Genomic DNA, 16,014 nt, shown 5'->3' with positions numbered 1-16,014 from the left:
GATATTCTATTCTATCAAATGAATAATTTGTAACGCTTGTTGCCTAAAATTTAATACTAATTTATCAATTATTTTTTCAATGAAAATTTTCTTTTAATGCTTTTGATAATTATTTTTGTTCATTTTAAGTTTCTAAATACAAGAAGATAAAAGAATAAATTTTCTAACTTTAAGTGATCTCTAATAAATTTCTTATATTTATTATTAACGAGATTCTAAATTTATCTTTGTAGTAAAATGAATTGAAGGAATTTTTGATAAAGAAATTCTTGTAAATCTTAATTAGATTAAAATTTCTAACGTTAGAAAATTTATTCAGAAAAAAATCATAAATTCTAATATTTTAACATTTTATATATTTCAATAATTTGCCTAAGATTTTCATGTTTATAATTTTCATTTTATGCTACGGATTTTATCTTTTTGTTCATCACAAGTTTCTACCGACAGAAGATTTTTAACTGAATTTTCTAACGTTAGATGATTTTTTTTATATTAATTTTGTAAGATTTATTATTTTATACGATTTTGAACGTTTTATTTATTGCAAAATTATTTTCGAATAATTTCTTAACAAAGAAATTCTAATTCCGCACAGATTAAAGCCTAATTTTTCTAACGTTTAACGTCGATTTAATTTAAGAGTTTTTAACAAAAAAAATTTCATCATAGAGAAAGAAAATGAACCTCAATCGATCAATAAATTACAATTTCTCCTCGAAAAATCCATCCAAGCTGACATTGTTGGAATAAATTCATCACGTACACCACATCCATTAAATACCTCCTCCTTGGCACTAATTTCCAATATCTTTTTGCAAGCAATTGCATTCACATAAACCGCCGGAGATTTCAACCCATTTCTCTAGCCATAAAACCCATGCAGCTGAGCAAAAGACGATCCAAATGGGAATTTGTTGAAGAAAAAAGTGCCTTCCTTCGCATTTCTCAAACATCTAGAATTGAATTCCCAGAAGTGGAACGATGTGGCGAAAAAAAAATGGATCGCCATGTGTGAACCATGTGTCACAAATCTCAAGTGAGAGAAAACATTGGGAATGTGAGGCAGTGTGATAAGACTATGCTGTGAGGGCTATGCGGCAGATAAATTCGAGAGATTGCAGCTGAAGAGCAAGAGTAGATGGAACAAATATATTTGACCACCACGCGCGGGTCAAAAGGGAATGAAAAATCTGATTGTAATCAATGAAACACGATTTGGGGGGATTTCAGATGTTCCTCCGAGGCATCATTATAAGAAGATCAAATTCCATTTACAATAATTTGTGATATTAACACTTCTTGTCAAATTTAGATACCGTAAATTACACCGAGAAGGCGACAGATGAAAGAAAATTTGGAAGCTGTAGACGCCGTGGATGACAGAGAAGGTCTCCACAGTGCCCATATCGATCATCTTGGTATCTGTGTGGATGAAAAAGAAGCTAAAGCCACTTGAAAAACCAGTCAAAAGATAGAAATTCCCGAGAATGAGAAAATGCCTCAATATCGAGCAATTTCAGCTCGTTCGACCTATTTGAATATATACCCAATTTCTCTGTGAGCATTTCATTAAGCTCTTCCCGCCCCACATGTCCCCCAGCTCAGGGGGATTTGAGGGATTTCCAATGAAACTAAATCCCTCAATTTCCCATAGCAAAAAGGCTGCAGAGAGATCCATTTTCCTTATGTAGGTTTGCATTTCTCAAATTCAAACCCAATTCTTTGGGTTGTAAAATGAGGAATTTAAAGTGAAATACCTTTTAGTAGAGGTAAAAGGCAATCATCCAGAAATAGATCTTTTATATAGGAAGGTGAAGAAAAAAAAACTAAAATAATTTCTCACTCACGCTGAATTTCGATGCATCGAAGAATTTATGGCATCATCACGATGAAAGATAGCTCCCCAAGAAATACATACATATATCGACCACCATAACGAAATGTCTCTCACTCACAGGAGTCAAATTTTGCTCTATAACAGAGAACAAACCAAAATGGACCATGGCAGTCGCAAGAAATCCACTTAAAGCACCTCTCACTGAGCCATAAAAGACGATGGTGCGCAAAGGAGGAAGCTGCGTGTGCCTCAAATGAGTGGAGCAACATAATTCGAGAATTTAATGTGATTGTTTGATCTTAAAAGCATCTATCATATTTTATCGACACCTCGGGCCGAGCACTTGCAGCCCATAAGAGCCCGCACAATAAGAATGTTTTTATCCATCGATTGACTTGAGCAATCTCAATGGTAAATACCACATCATTTTGGTATTCAGCGTCATCAACACATCATCTCATGTGTCAACATTTCATTTTTCTTCTTAAACACACTTTTCACACCCAGTGGCCGTTCTGAAGGGGAAAAATACAAAGGGGTGCATCATTTAGGATTTTAGGGCTTGTCCTGTGTTTCTCAGGATTGAGGAATGAACAAATTTTGCATTTAAATTTAATCCTTTGTAGTAAAAATTGAATAATTTGACGCTAAACTTATTAGAACGGCCATAAAATGCTTTATAAAATATTTTCTTTCTTCAAAACGGAAAAAAACTTGCGAAACACGTCACAGGAGAAATGGGAGAAATTTTAAAACGAAACAAATAAAAAGAAATTATTCAAGAATGTTTAATTCGTTTCCAAAAAAAAGGAAGAGAATTCTAAAAAGCAAAAAATGTGTAAAGAAACATTAAAAAGAGCTTTGAAACTTAAAAATTGTTTCGTAATATATAAAAAAAAACCTTCGCGTTCTTAGCAACAACACGACGGCAATTGTGTTGCGAAAATTAGAAGTTGTTTTGTAATTAAACGGAAGAAAAACATTGAGTTCAAAATGAAAACATTAGAAACAATGAAATCGTTTTTTTTTTAATCAAAAATTATTTCGCAGAAAATAAGACACGTAAGAAAAACACAAGAAACGCGAAAATTGCTCCGTCAATTTTTTTTTTAATTATTTTTAAGAAACCCACCTACAGTGGGACCCCAGTACAACGACCACTCTGATGTACTCTTCACACTCATTATTTTCAATGCGCGAGAGTAGTATAACCAAGTGGTCGTTGTACTGGGGTCCCACTGTACTAAAAATTTCTTACTACCTACATACATATATGTTTTACCGAAGCAAGAACAAGAATAAATTTCTTATACAGACAGGTATAAACATTGTCAGAAACCCAAATATTTTTCTTTGGTTTCAAAGTATTTTTACTTCATAATAGTTATTTTTATATTTTTTCTGTTAATTTATAAATGACTTAGAAACCAATAAATATAATATTACAGAGTTTTAAAAATAATTTTAAAAAAGATGCTAATTTATTTGGCGAAACGATTTCACTGTTTCTTGTGTTTCGTAAAAAATATCAACAATTTTTTTCTGAAACTTTTAATCCAAAAAGATATTACAAAATACTTGCTAAGCTTCTTGTATACCCTGAAACGGTTAAAATTATTCAAGATTCGTAACAAAATGTACTTCCTTCTTACTTATTACCCACCCCTTTCCATGGGGCAAAGAAAGGAAGAAGAATAAACTCTCAGAGAGTAATGTGATTGAAAGAAGTTGAAGAAATCATCGCAGATGAAATGTAAATTTATCTGTTTTGGCGCTAAATGATTCTGAAGGAAGGGGGGGGGGGGGTGAGCGAGAGAACTTTTGACATCTAAATTGCCAGCGAACGCGCGCGGAGCAAAGGGCGGCATCGCTGGAACTTTTTCGTGTCAAAAAATTTAATTTAAAAGTGTGAGAAAAGCACGGACGGGAAAATATTAAACAAAATGAATTAATTTATGCTAATTGAATGAGCAACTCTCGCTACTCATGTTTAATTTCTGCCCATTCTCTGGACCTCTTAATTTTTTGTTTTTTTTTTTTGCTCTTCCTGCTTTATTGCATGGCTTTTTGTCCATGAGATAGGCTTGTTTTTTTTTGGGGAGAGGAGGTAGGTATATCACACACCTGCCATTTTTCTATGGAGCTCGCGTGGTCTTTAGGCAGGGGAATGTATGAGAGATTTGACGATAAAAAAGAATTTAAAAGAATTTAGGATAGTAAATTTAGAATCACGACGACAGTTCACACCTGAGAGGCATGGAGAGAAATCCCCATAATTCAATTAAAATCTATACCCGATTTTGCTCGTGACACCCACATGGTGGCAACATAGAGCACACAATATGAATTCAACACACCAATAAAATTCCTTTTGATTCTTTCTTCGGGAGGTGGAGAAGCACACAGAAGAATCAAAAGGAGAAGAACATCAAAAGAGCACCAACATAAAGACAAGAAGAAGGCGCATAAAGGTGAATAGGAGAGTGATATTTAGAGAAGAAACAGAGAGAATATATTTCATCGAGGTACACCAATATCAATAATTTTAACGGGAATTCATTAGCAATTAAGGTGAGGCGCATAATATATCGGTCATCAATCGCTTTTGAGTCTTCTTGTTTGCTCTTTTTTTGCACTCCCTGGCGATGGTGAAAGATATTGAGGAGCGAGTATAAACTGTGAGAGATATTCAAGAATTCTAGACGACGATGATGGGCTTAATGGAAGAGGAGCAAAAGGTAAATTTTTGAAATGAAAGAAATCACGGAAACGGCGGAGAAATATTTCAAGAAAAACCAACAAAACCCCCAAAGAACTTTTGAATTTAATCTTGCAATTTTCTTCCAAAGCCAAGCAAATGAAATTTTGTGATTCACCAAGCCTTAGGCAGCTTCGCGTCAATTGAGATTGGATTGGCTAACATAAATTACATTGGAAAAGAGCGATCTCAGGTCGATATGGGATTAATTCAGCACACAGAAGAGCATTCGATAGAGATCTATGGCTTCGTTTCTCCATTTAGATACAACCCAAATGCACGATAAATTACTTGTGGTCACAAGACATTGGCAGACGGAATTGTATGCGGAGCACACCTTAATCCCTGGAATGATCATCACGGTGCCATTTGATATTCCAACCGTGCCACATGCCCTAGAAAAAAGTCCCTGAAAACTTTGCGAAAAGTTCCCTTCGCTGAACCCTTCCAAAAGGTGCAATTTTCCAGTATAAGTATTGAAATTCGGGGTGTTTGATGCACATCACGAGCAACCATAAAGTGCACCGAGGTACTTTGTGAAACCCTAAACTGCACCCTCTTCGCTCTCACACTCTGTGTTCTCTCACACCCCCGAAAACTCGGCCAGACGGAAAATTAGAAGTGTTGTGGAACCAAAATGAGCCCAAAAACTAGACACCATAATTCTACGAAGGAAAGCCATAAAGCATCGAAGAATACCTCAATTACATTTAATTACAACTCTCTGACCATATTTCCTTCACAACTCTTCAACACGGACATAGTGCACACAAGAAGAGGCTCATAAATGTTCCGATCAGAGGCTTTTTTGTTGTTGTTCCGAAAGCGCACGGACTTTCAACACCTCCCCAATAAATTATCCACCAAATTGAATCACGCAATTTTCTTCCGAAAAAACCACACACACGAACTTCTTGAAAACCACGTTTTTTTTTGTATTTAGCGCTCCCACAGAAGGTATCGTGAGGGGAGAGTCATTGAGCGGAACGTGGTCTGTTTGCGAAACACAGATGAAATGTTTCTTTTTTTTTAGAACTAAACAGAGTTATTAATTTAAAAGGAAAGTAAAGAAAGTTTTTTTTTCATAAATTTGATTCTGATTAAAGAATTAAATAAAATGTTGTTTTAAAAAATATAAAGGATGCAAAATATGTGAAACAAATTTGTAAAAGTTTAAAATACATCCGTTAAGGGCAATTAGATCTGTTTAGAATTTCCACTGTTAAATTATGAATTTTTACTTTAAAAATATTGAATTTTCTTGTTTTTTATGATTTATCAAATGAGAAAAATTGAATATTTCATTCAACTTTTTTGGCAGAACATGAAACATTTAGTATTTTTTCATATTATTTATTTTGTGTTGCTCTCAAAGGATATTTCTCACTTGAAACGTCATCTTTAGTTTCTTGTGTTAAATATTTCTCCACTTGAAAACAATTAATTAATTTAACCCTTTCGCGTTCTTTGGGTTAAAGGTAAACCCAAACGTGAAACATTAGATTTTTCGGAATTTTAATAAATTCAATTGTATTTTACTGATAGAAATGCGTTGAATTAACGTAAATAAGAACAAAGAAGACGTTCTAATTGAAAAATTTCCTGTAAGAGTGTTCATAAAAGAAAAATCATGATGAAAAGATCGAACGTTTCAGTGCTTCAATGTTTCAAGTTCCATAAATTTTAGGAATTTGTCTAATATATTGTGCATATAAGGTCTTTTCTTGAATATTTTCCTTTTTTATTTACATTTACAGAAACTTCTAAACCTTTCTATTACCTAAACGTATTTTTGCCTAATTCAAAAGAATTTCCTAATACAAAATTTCACGCGACATGGAAAGTTTCTCGCATAATGATTACCCCCTCAGAACGCCGTATAAAGCACAAAATGAAACACCCAAAAATTGAATTAATTTTCAGTGCTGTTAAAATTATATAAGAGATCAAAATTGATGCCAAATATTTAAAATAAACAATTTTTAGTACGCAAAACAATGCGCATTTATTTGATATTTTATTAAAACAAAACAAAAAAAAAACAAAACAAAAAAAACTCAACAAAACAATCACATTTAATATATATGAGAGACCACATGCAGCGTAGAGCAATAAATTGTGAAAAAAAATATTATTTCAAATCAATATGAGATTCATCCCAAAATCCCCACCCTAAATGTTCACCCCTCGTACACATACACAACACCCCTCAAATATCAAATATATAAAATGTAGAAAAAAGTATATTAACAGCAGAATGCAAAAAAAAACGAGTGGAAAAAAGTCCCATAAAAATATTCATGCAGAGATTTAAGCCACACCATTCACGATATGTTTCTATGGGTGAAAAAAAACCACCCCCACCCACCCAAAGTCTCGCAACAAAATCGCAATTTTGCTGTGGACAAAAAAGTTTGTTGTACTTTTGGGGACAAAAAGGGTTGTGCCGGAGATAGCAAAGAGTTCACGTCGTGCAATTGAGGGCGGGGGTTTGTTGCATTATTTATGCAAATTAAATCAGAGTTTTGTATGTAGTTTTGTGTGTAGTTGCAACCCCCAAATTGCTATGAAATACCATCCAAAAACCCTTCAGAAATTTTCGCGATTTTCGCGCTGTTTTCCACGCGCTTGTAGGGGGAGGGGGGGACTCCTACATATTTTTGAGGGTGGCCCCCAGCTGTGTCACGATTGCTTTCTACGTGGGGAGAGGGTAAGTTTTATCGAACTTCTTCTTTTTTTTTGCTTCTCTTGCAAAAGATCGAGAAATCAGCGGTTGTGCTTTTTTCACCACAAACAGTGAGGAAAATTACAATGTGGATGGCTGGGAAAAGCATAATGTACTACACCTTCATGGTGGGACATTTTCCAGGCAAGAGACGACGTGGGAGAGAGAGAAGCCGTATGGAATTTTCACATTCCGCAGCATAAACATTTTCTCTTCTCCAAACACAGGGGATGAAATGAGAGAGAGAGAGAGGAATTTTCCGAGTTGAGAGAGAGCCCCGTGAGAGATGGTGAAATTTTTGGGGAGGGTGTGCAAAGGAAAGCAACTTGAAAAGCTCCCACTTCTTCTTGCAAGATGGAAGACAATTTTGGACACTTTGGGTGTTGAACCTGAAAAAATGCATTTGGAAAATTTCCTTTTCTTCCCCCTCGGAAAATTGCCACCTAAATACGTGAAAATGCCGTGAAAATGGAAGAAAATTCACCACAGAATGTCTGCATGAAAATTCAAAGAAATTTTCCCCGCACAACCAATCCAATTTCTTGAGAATTTTTTTTCTATATGCAAAATGTACACCCATAAAAAAACTTTTGGTGAAAATTGCATAAATTAATCAATTACAATGAATGGAAAAGAAAATACTCACACGTGTGATTTTTTCATTGTAGCCCAAATGGGGAGGGTATGATGAAAAAACTCCCACAAATGCAATCACCAACCCCCGTTGGGTGAAGGTATTGCAAAAAGAGGGCGACAAACTCTCGGGAAAAAAAGCCTCCTTTTGAGATCCCCACAATGGGCCCACCAACTGTGCTGAAATTATCAAAAGTACCCCATTACGGGTACTTTTCTTTCCTTGATTTTCTTCACACCAATTTCCACTTGACACTCTCGCCACGGAGAGTTTCCACACACCACACAAGATGAATCCAATTTTCTTTCCCTGCGCTTACACTCACACGATTTTCATTCACAATTTTCCAGGAAATTCTTCGGGTTTCTGCACAAAAATCCACCAAAAACGCTTTTAGGTGGTTCCACTGTACACTTTTCCGGTACTTTGTGGGGTTTTTTGGCAAGAAAAACCTAATGAAAAGGTAATTGAAAGTACCACACCACGGTAAGCAGTAGCGATACACCCGATGAAAACGTTCCTACTTGGGAAAGCTGCACGAAAAATTCTGAGCGAAAAACCGTTTTTGTCGTAAAATCAATAAAATCCACCCCTAACGTAGACGGCAAATGCACGAAGTCAGAGCCGAAGAGTCGGATTTGTACAGCCGTCTCGCAGTACGAATGTCTCGTTTTCACCCCTCACCAGCCACACACCCTCTCTCAATTGCGAGAACCCTCCTGGCCCAACATTTGGATAGGAAGCGCCTGCGCTACGAAAAATTCACCACAACCACCACTTTGACGTTCACAAAATAAACATACTCACTACCTACACACCATTCCAACATACTACCAATACTACAGCATTAAATATGCAGAGTAAAAACATCGTACGGCAGACACAGGGGGTGAGTACGCGAGGGGTTCAAACAGTGTGAGACAAATCAAGTGTTATATATGTACATTTAGGTACGTTTAGGTGCTGATCCACACAATTTCCAACCATCATCCCCTTTGCACACGAGCATTGGAAATTCCACAGAAAAATTATATTATATTATTGCCATACACAGAGGGTTGCGAAGTACACGAACATTTTGTCCCTCACACATGATTTCCCCAAAGACTCCCGACTTAAGGGCAGTTCTTCTTCCAAGCACGCCCGAGGGTTACATTTAGAATGTGTGGGTGCATGCATAATTAGAAGGCCACCAGAGCATGTTGCGGAACGTTGCCTGCTGCAAGACTTATCTACATATTGCGTGGTGAAAGGGGTGAAAGTTGAGAAAAGAAAAATGCATTTGACATGAAAAAAAGAAAAGAAAAATCTGAAATTGGATTTTTCATTTCATTTCTACATTTTTGTTTTTATGGGTGATAGAGAAGGTTGTTTGTGAAGAAAAGTCAGGAAAGTTGCATGGAACAAGGCTAGAATTTCCAAGAATTTCTAGATTGATTACAGACTCAGAGAAAGATTTAAGGAATGTCTAGAATAAGTTTTTTGAACAGAGACAGTGAAAAAATATTCAAAAAATAAATTTTCTAGAAAAGAATCTCCGAAAAATTTGTATGAAAAAAGTTCTAGACAAAACTTTTTAAGAAATATCAATAATGGGTCAATACCTAAACAGCCTAAACATAGTCGTTAAGAATATTAAGATCAATGAAAATTAAGAGAATTAATTTAGAATACCTTTGGAAAAATCCTAAGATTCAATCTCTCCTAAATTTTTCTTAAATTCATAAAAGAAAATTTGAGAAAAATTAAATTTTCTTCCACAAAAATTACGAAAAAATCCCGATTGAATTTTCCCAGAAATATTCCAGATAAATAATTCTGAACCTCGACGAAAAAGAAATCCTGGCACGGTCTTGAATTAATTCTCTGAACTGAGACTATGAAAAAATCTTCAAGAAATAATTTATCTATAAAAGAACTTTTAAAAAATCCCGATAGTAGGAATTTCCTAGACACAGGTTAGTCATTAAGAACATCAAAATCAAAGAAAATGCATTTACAAGTATACTTTGAAAAATTCCCATATTAAAGTTTTCTAGAAATAACCTAGATAAACAATTAGAAATTTGATAAAATAAGACTAGACGTGGTGTTAAGGAAATTCTAGACAAAAGGATATTTTCTAGAACCTTTAAATAAAAAGAGTAACAATTTTCTATAAAACAATACTTCAAAAAGATCTAGAAAAAAGAAATTTTCTATCTAGAAATTGGAAAAAAATCTGAATAACATGATTATTGAAATTAAGATTCTGTACAATCGACGTGCCCGAAGATTATGAACCATATTCCTATCTTTTAACACAGCTTAGGGAGCGTCGAAATATTTCCAGAATTTTGTGCAAAAGAGGGTCAAAATATGAGAACAATTTTAAAAATTTATTACCCAGCAAATTCTGAAACGTTCTAGAAATCTTTCAGATGTTTTCAAGTAATTTTCTGACTGAAAATTCTCTAAAGTCTAAATCGTTCCCATTATTATCTAGGAAAAATAGTTCTAAACATTCTTAGAAAATATTAGAAAATTTCCTGACATCTAACCAATTCTCTGACTGTTTAGAATTTTAGTAGCTAGAAAATTCTGAAGCGTACTAGAAACTGCGACTCATCGTTAATCTGACTTTTTCAAATGATTTTCTGACAAGAATTCCAGGTTTGTTTTTATTGTTATCTAAGAAAAATAATTCTAAATGTTCTTAGGAAAAAAGAGAAAATTTCCTGACCTCCAACCTCTCCTCTGTGGCCCTAAAACCTTCCTAAAACATTCAGAAATCAGATAGAACATATTAAAAAAAAATCCTTTTCAATTCATTTTTTTCCTCTTCATAAACATTTGAAAAAAAAAAAAGAATTCTAAAGAAGTCGGGGAAGATTCCAAACCCTTGAGACAAAAACTTCCCCCATCCCTATATTGCAATTCATTCCACAGCAAAGTTTTCAATTATTCTGAGATCCCTTCATTGTCCTCTCTTGCAGTGCGCAATTATATGAAATATGCAAGTGATTTCGAATAAATAGCAATTGCCCCTCGAGTTGACATTCATTGAGTTCCCTCCTTTGGCTGATTGTCCCATCGCCATCTGCACGAACGCCAACCACCATCTGTATGCAGGGTGCTCTTGGAATTTTTCTCAAGTGCCACCACCCCCCGTATTTGCTTGGAACTTTTCTCTCGATTGCGTGTGGATTCAATAAGCACGGCAGGAGCTCTTGACCACGAGAATGTGTGCGCCAGAGGGGGGCAAAATCCAACATCTCTCACCCCAGGGAAGCTCCACGAGTAAGCAAAACCCCTCCCTGCATTCACCCAACACTGAGGGAGAGCTTTCGCAATTTCTCTATCGATCTGTGGGGCGGATTAAGAAGTTCCAGCTTCGGATGAGTCAGCCTCATTCCGTGTTGAGGGTGCTAATGAAAAAAAAAATCACCCCTGCGGGTGAAGATCGACTTTGTGCACTCTTTCGCATTCTTTAGGGGTGCATTGCTTTTGTTGCACACACACAGCACCCCAGGGCGGGGAGCCCCTTTTGTAACGCCAGAGAGTGGATGATATTGATGAGAAGGGATAGAATTTCGCCATGTCACCGGGGCTCGTGGCACAGCAGAAAATTCTTCACCCTCAAATACCCAGACATGGAGAGAGCGAGAGGGCACAACACAAAATCCTCCCTAGTATAGATGAGAGGGGTGAAACATTGAGCAATTTATTTCGTGCTTCCTTGTTGTGTCTCGTCTGGCTTTCCAGGCTGTTTACATTTGCTATGCCGCAGCGTGCAAAACACAGAGAGGCGAATGAATTGACTCCACTTCCTTCCCCGGGGTCTTTTCACATGAAAAATTATTGCCAAGGAAAACTATAACACAACATACCTACAAATACCATGTTTTCTGCCACACACCCACACGCTAAAAATTCAGTTTGAACTTCTCTGCAAAACACGAGTGGGTGGGGTTGGTTTTTGTCGAAGAAAACTCAAGAAAATGCCTGCATTATCCTCATCCCCCCTTTGCCCAATTCAGTGGTGGTGTTAATAAACAAGGGAGGATGTGGTTGCATTAGTGGCAATATTGTGGGTGTATGTTGGAGTAAATGAACGAAAACATCTGCGGCAATTTTCCATCATATTTCTGTATCAATTATGCGGAGTGCTCTATAAACAATCCCTGCTTATGTTTTGAGCTTATGCTTGGGCACTTTTCCGATTCTCGCGCGTATGATTTAAACAGCCGCACTTTCATTGTAATATTTCATCTTGTTTGGAGTCGGATTAACACATTTTTTCGGGAGATTAATAAATCATACGCGTCTCTTTTTACTTTTATGCTTCACAACTGAATGTCTTCCTTATGTTTATGGTTTGTTTTTGGATGCTTCAGTTGAATTTTACGTGAAAAATTGACCAACGCCACACTGACCGAATGAAGAGTTATTTAAAACAGATTTTTTTTTAAACTTTAAAGTGAAATTATTACGTAATTCAAAAACATAAATCAATTTTTCAAATTAATCAAATAAAATGAATTTTAATTTAATATAACAATTAAATTAAACAAGATTAATTAACAAAATAAAATTGATGCATTTAAATAAAAGCATTTTTTCGCTCAAAATTTTGTAAGCTAGATTTCAGGCAGGTGCGATTCGATATTTTGAATTAGGCATAAACATTTTGAAATAGGCCTAAGCTTAAATAGGTTTTAGTTTAAGTTTTTTACGGTTTAGCTTAAATTTCTTAAACTAAGCGGAAGTTCGTTTAACTAGGCTTAAGTTCTTTAGACTGGGATTAAGTTATTCATGCTAGATTTTACTTTTTGAAATAGGCCTAGGATTAAAAAGGTCAGCCTTACATTTCTTAAAGGTCAGACTTAAATTCTTTAAAAAAAAAAGCATAATTAAGTCTAAGTTCTAAAACCTTAGACCTAGCTTAAAGACGAGTCTTGCTTAAAAAACTAGGCTTAGTTTATAAAACCTTAGATCCAGCTTTAAAAACTTAAGGCTTAGTACTGAAATTTATCCAATTACCTAGAAACTCAGTACAATTATTTCTTGTTTAATGAACAAGTATTAGCTGTGTTTCTTTCAGACACAGCTTTTGTGTACCGAGCAAAATCGAAAGTCGTCAGATCGGGCTCAAACTTGGGATGAGCACGAATTAGGGTCCCCACATTCCAAAAAACGTATGCGCCAAAAAATTTTTTTTCCGGCCGGCCGTCCGTCCGTCCGGCCGTCCGTAGTACAACGCTAAATTGCAAGAGAACGGTAATAGATAGAGACTTGCGGTAAAAGGCAAAGTTTAAATATCGACCGGAAGACATCCGATTATGAGGTCAAATCCACCCCCCCTCCCCTCCGTCCGCCATTTTGAATAACCTCAAAATTTTGTTTTCGCTATATCTCAGCCGCTATTATAGCTAGAGGGCTGAAATTTTGATATGTTGTAGGGGCCATCAAGAGCTTTCCAACGATACCTCATTTTCGAAAATCGGTCAAGCCGTTTAGTCAATATGGCCGCCACAATTTTTCATCGAAAATCGACCATAACTCGAAAACGGCTTGACCGATTTTGATCAACCCGGGGTCAAATGAAAGATCTCAACAAACCCTACAACTCTCTAGAACATCCGAAGTTTCAAAAGTGACCGCTAGGGGGCCAAAAATCAAAAACAAAATTTTCGATGAGTTTTCGATGAATATCTCGAAAACGACGACATAAATTTTTTTCATTTTTTTATATGTTGTAGCTGACCATATTATCTAGCTTCATGCCAAAAATGAAGAAAATCTATGGATCCGTTCTCGAGATATAGCCTTCCAAAGTTGGCATGTCATATCTCGGGTTCTACAAGTCCGATCTTGTTCAACTCAAGCGCAAATGAAAGGTTTCGAGAAACCCTACAAATCTCTAGAACATTGCAACTTCGAGAAATGACCGCAAGAGGCGCTAATGTCAAAAACAAAGTTTTCGAAAATTTCGAACTCGAATTTTTCGAAAATATCGTCATAATTTTTTTTCATTTTTCGATATGTTATAGCTGACTTCGAGACCTTTAAAACAAAAAAAAATTTATGAAAATCTATGGATCCGTTCTCGAGATATGGCCTTCTAAAGATTTCTTAGGGTATGACTTTTCAACTTTTCCCGACTTTGCGCGTATTTAAACTAATTCGCGTTCTAGTTTGCTCTCACAAAATTGGTACACTGAAAGAAACACAGCTCCCGTAAGCTTGGTCAGCTTACCAGTACATTTTTAAATTAATTTCTTTATTTGGTTTTCTTCTTCTTCAATTGCGTTTTCTTTTAATTTTCCCCAATCACCTTTTCTTCATTTTCTTTAATTAACCTTTTTCTTTAATCACATTGCCTCACCCTGTGTGCTTCAGGGTTTATGGCCACACAGTTAGAATTACAATTTGTGCGACTTTGTGTGGAAGGTCGTTGCGGTTTTCACGAAACTAACAGCATGGATTTGATTAACATTCCACCCCACTTACAATTTTATAGTTTATGCGCTGTAAAAAGTCACGGAATTCGCGGTGAGGGGGTGCTGTAAGAGGGGTGTTCGCAGTCTCTCACGGGGGTGCCAACACTTGAAAGAGAAATTCATCATTTTCTTTACAGGTACTGCCCTTGAATAATTGCTCTTTGCTCTTTTCTTGTTTTTCTTTGTTTGAAACTTATGAATATTGCATCAAGAAATAATTAACTATTTCCATGTAATTTATAGGTATCGATATCTTCTTTAAATGTTTTGATTAAAAAATATGAAATGAGGGAAAAATTTCGCAGTTTTACTTTAAATTATTTTTATGCAAGAATATTTTAAAGTTTTTCAAGGAGATGCTCACAGTAATGTTGTGTTTAACGTTGGTTGCATTCTTTTCCTCATGTGTTTGTGACATAAGTGCTCCGTACTTGCTCTGTAAGTTTCTTTGTTAAGCTTAAGAAGAGAAAGTTGATTAATTTTTGTATTTTTTCCGTGAATTTTGAATTGTATTGACATAGAATTGTATGTCCTTTAATAAAGCCTGAGGATGTCAATAAAATTTTGACGAAACATCGCTGTGAGCAGAAAATGAGTGCTTTTAATCTTTGGCTGCGTTTCCGATGATTTTCTTCGAAAATATTTAATTTTCTTGAAATTTTGAAATTACTCTGAAAATATTGTTTTTCAGCAAATATTTATCTTTGTTTTTATCTTATTTTCCCCAGAAGTTGAGCTCTAAGTTTAAATTTTCCAATCTTCGTTAGAAAATTAATTTTCTAATAAATATTCAAAGCGAAAAATTCAATCTTTCCTTCAAAGTTTCTAGCTCTCTCAGAGCTTTATTCATTGACTTTGAATTCAATTTTCTTCTTTAACTTACGATCAAGAGGATTTTCCGAAGAAAATTTAAATTCAATTCATAACAACTCATCAAAATTTAAAAGAACATCAACAAAATTAGTCAAAGCTCACTATTTTCGGGCAGTACCTGTAAATCATCCCCCGTAAATCACATACAATTCAATGCTGATCGTATCTCGTTGGTTACTGTGGCACCTTTTTTCCCCGTGGTCACCCCATAAATCAAAAGGGGTTGGTGCGGGAGAATAAATGAGGCTCTCTTTTCCTCATTAAACCCCTCAATGCAGTGCATTTTGTTCACTTAATTGAGGGACTATATTTTTTCGGGAAAGTGTTTGACACACAAATCTAATATTACCATCGTATGGAATAAATTTTTGCTTATTGATTAACCATTTGTGGCAACGCGATGCGGGGCTTATTGGTTGGGAGATTGTTTGGAGGGGGGTTGTTTCCACGCAATTCCCTTGTCACCCAAACAACACATGTAAATTGATATCAGTGTTTATTGTCCAATAGTAGGACGGAATCTCCTCATAGATATTTTATTTGGGAAGCAAAAGGAGCAAAGAAAAAAAAATTAGTGCGGTGAAGGCATGAAAAATTGCCGCTTTATTGATTCTTCGTTTCATTCTGAATAAATAAACCGACAGAGTGTAGTACCATTGAGAAATCGAAAAGAATGATCTGTGGAGTTGTATATAGTTTGTA

General features: G+C 35.5%; 1 protein-coding gene across 7 annotated transcripts in view; it reads right to left on the bottom strand.

Annotated features, from left to right (window-relative positions):
* The window catches only part of LOC129788572 (neural-cadherin), a 273,188-nt gene that overhangs the window by 250,100 nt on the left and 7,074 nt on the right, over positions 1–16,014 (bottom strand). The window contains exon 1 of one of the 7 annotated variants that reach the window (XM_055824757.1): positions 7,970–8,602. The exons of the other annotated variants lie outside the window; for them this stretch is intronic. The gene's annotated coding sequence lies outside the window, so the exon portion shown is untranslated. Of the gene's footprint in view, positions 1–7,969; positions 8,603–16,014 lie in introns of those variants that run through there. 7 annotated transcript variants of the gene reach the window in all.

The sequence above is a fragment of the Lutzomyia longipalpis genome, chromosome 2, assembly GCF_024334085.1.
Source record: "Lutzomyia longipalpis isolate SR_M1_2022 chromosome 2, ASM2433408v1".
Taxonomy (NCBI): Eukaryota; Metazoa; Arthropoda; class Insecta; order Diptera; family Psychodidae; genus Lutzomyia; species Lutzomyia longipalpis.
The sequence above is the reverse complement of the archived record's forward strand: the minus strand, read 5'-3'. Positions and strand labels throughout refer to the sequence as shown.